The following is a 3,068-nucleotide window of genomic DNA, read 5'->3' as shown; positions in this document are numbered from 1 at the left end:
ACCTTTGCTGCGCTGGTGTGGTGATTGGGCCTTACGAGGAACTGTTGCCCAAGAAAATATTGCCGCCACTTCTGTACTGCAAGAACCAAAGCCAACATTTCTTTTTCATAAGTGGATAAAAAAAAATTTCTACCATGTAAAGCTTGGCTATAGAATGCTATGGGTTGCTTCGCTTGCATCAACACCCTTCCGATCTCAGCTTCAAAAGCGTCACATTCAACGATGATTTTTTTTGAAAAATCAGGCAGGGCGAGCATTGGGGCTAGCGTCATTGTCGTTTTCAACTGCTTGAGCAATACCTCGGACTGCGGTTCCCACTTGAAACTATCTTTTTTTAACATATTGGTTAATGGGGCAGCAATTTTACCGTAATTTTGAATGACTTTTCGGTAATATCATGTTAATCCCAGAAATCCACATAGAGCTTTTAACATTGTGGGCTTGGGCAAGTTGGTCATGGCTACAATTTTTCATGGATCCATGGCCACGCCATCTTGACTGATGAGGTGCCCCAAATACTTCACTTCCTGTTGCCCAAAAGCACACTTTTCGTTTTTTACAAATAACTGGTTAGGCCGTAAAACAGATAGTGCAAGACCAATATGCTTCAAATGGTCTTCCCAATTCTTGCTATAAATCAAAATGTCGTCAAAAAACACCAATATGAATTTTCGTAGGTAATTTTTTAAAACATTGTTCATCAAAAATTGAAAAGTAGAAGGGGCGTTCACTAACCCGAAAGGCATTACCATAAATTCGTAATGGCCATGGTGGGTGTGAAAAGCGGTCTTCTCAACATCTTCTGGTTGCATGTGAATTTGGTGGTACCCTGACCGAAGATCAAGCTTTGTGAAAAAGGAGGCCCCATGCAATTCATCCAAAAGTTCGTCAATATTGGGTATGAGAAATTTATCCTTCACTGTTTGCTGATTTAGAGTCCTATAGTCAACTCACATCCTCCACGAGTTGTCAACCAACAGCACTGGTGAAGAATAGGGGTTGTTGCTAGGTTTTATCACCCCAGATTTCAATAGCTCGGTGACCATCTTTTCTATCTCGGCTTTCTGATAATATTGGTACTTATAGAGCCGTACAGAAACAGGATTGCTTCCATCTTTCAAAGGGATCCGATGGTCGTGTGCTCTCTTCGGGGGTAGCCCTTGTGGTTTTTTGAAAACGTCCTCAAACGAGAGTAATAGCTTGCTAAGTTGGCTATTGGAAAATTGAGGAGAAAATTCGAGTGTAGAATTACCTGGCGTGCCTTTCATAGAAAGTGAATATATCTGCAACAATATTCCTTTTCCCCTTTTTTTTATGTCCTTGCTAATCTCATCCATATGCACCACCTTATTATCCGCTGATTTCAATCCTTGTAATGAGACTTCTTTCCCACTCAAAGTAAATGCCATCTGTAATTTGGAAAAATCCCACGTGATTGGGCCTAACGTGCTCAGCCACTGCGCTTCGAGAACCGCATCGCAACCCTCAAACGATAACAGATAGAGATCCACCACCAGAGGTATTCCTTGCAGCATCATGCATACAGCCTTACAGCATCCAGAACTAGAAAGCTTTTCACCATTGGCAACAGCCACTTCAAAATTTCCTTTACTGCTAGGATCTAGGCCCATTTTCTGTGCAATAGCATTATTCAAAAAATTATACATACTACCAGAGTCAATTAGAAAAGTTACCCTTTGTTGGCCCAAACTTCCTTGAACATGCATGGTCTGTAGAGCCTATGCCCCATAAATGGTGTTGAGGGAGATTTCAGGTACCTCATCTGCCATGTTTGTCTCTGCCTCCGCCTCCTCTTCTTCGTCTAGCCAGCTCCCATAGATGAGGAATAGCTTCTTGCAACGATGGCCAAGGCCAAACTTTTTGTTACAATTGAAGCAAAGTCCCTTTGTACGTCGTTCGCTGAGTTCTGCTGGAGACAACCTTTTAATTTGCATGAAAGACCCACTCGAGCTAGATTGGTTGGTGCCGGTTTTCCTTGGTTCGTTAGGCACAGCCTTCTTGGTGTTAAGTTGGCGATGCTCATAAAGGCGGGCGAGTCCTATTGCCACAGTCAAAGTTGCTGGTTGACAAGCCTGCACATCCGTCTTAATGCTTTCTTTGAGCCCGCTTATAAAACATCCCACTTGCTGTAATGGTGTTAATCGTCCCGCCCGTATCAACAGACACTAAAATTGAGTCTGATATTCTCGTACAGACCCAGTTTGTGGCAGCTTTGTGAGATCAACAAAAAAATCCTAGACTTGGGTTGGGCCGTAACGTGCATGGAGGCTACTTTTGAAGTCATCCCAAGTGGCAATCGCACCCTCTTCCTTCATCAACCGGTACCACAGCTGAGCATCACCTTCTAAGTTGAATGACAGAAGGGGAACTCGATCCTCTTCTGGTGTATGATGAAATTCGAAGAATTGGTCGGCTCTACACACCCAACTAGTGGGGTCTTCTTCCCCATTGAACTTGGGAAAGTCCAACTTGACCATTCGCGGAAGGTAGGTTTCAAAGGACCTCGAACTGCCATTCGGAAATGGTCCCATATGCCTCTTCCCTGTGTGGGAAGATTCACTATTTTCGCAGTTGTTCGTCGCTTGATCAAGGCAGGCATTTTCACAGTGAACATCTGCCGCATGGAGTCCATCATGTCCTTGAAGCTTCGCTTCTGATCTGCCTTCAAGCTCCCTATCTCGAACTCCAAATGTCCAATGCGTTGATCCGCCATGCCTGGCTCTGATACCAAATTGTTATAGGCTCGACTTGCTGAGCGAGTTTGACGTTGTTGTTCGTTCAAAGTGTTTACATCAAAATCCTAGGCTAGATTTCTCAACTCGTGAGACACCCATTTGTTCTTACTTTTACCTATTTTGGGAGGAACGTTTTACCCAAGATAGAGTATAAGAAGAGATTTACGAGAGAGACAATTAGTAGTTTCTTCGAGGGAAACTAAACCTCCTGAAGTATTGGGCACAAGATATTAATAATTATCCCCTTTCTCCTCATTACAATGAGATATTTATAGCCCCCTACTAACCCTCTACCACCTCCCTGATTATTCT

General features: G+C 43.3%; 1 pseudogene; it reads right to left on the bottom strand.

The window, feature by feature from the left end:
* Positions 1-470: 470 nt before the first annotated feature.
* LOC148781433 (uncharacterized) lies at positions 471-2,734 on the bottom strand (annotated as a pseudogene).
* Between the last annotated feature and the right edge of the window lie 334 nt (positions 2,735-3,068).

The sequence above is a fragment of the Amborella trichopoda genome, chromosome 7, assembly GCF_054954075.1.
Source record: "Amborella trichopoda isolate Santa Cruz 75 chromosome 7, AtrichopodaSantaCruz75HAP2 v2.0, whole genome shotgun sequence".
In the NCBI taxonomy this organism is placed as follows: domain Eukaryota; kingdom Viridiplantae; phylum Streptophyta; class Magnoliopsida; order Amborellales; family Amborellaceae; genus Amborella; species Amborella trichopoda.
Note: the sequence above shows the minus strand (reverse complement) of the source record. Positions and strands in the feature narration are given on the sequence as shown.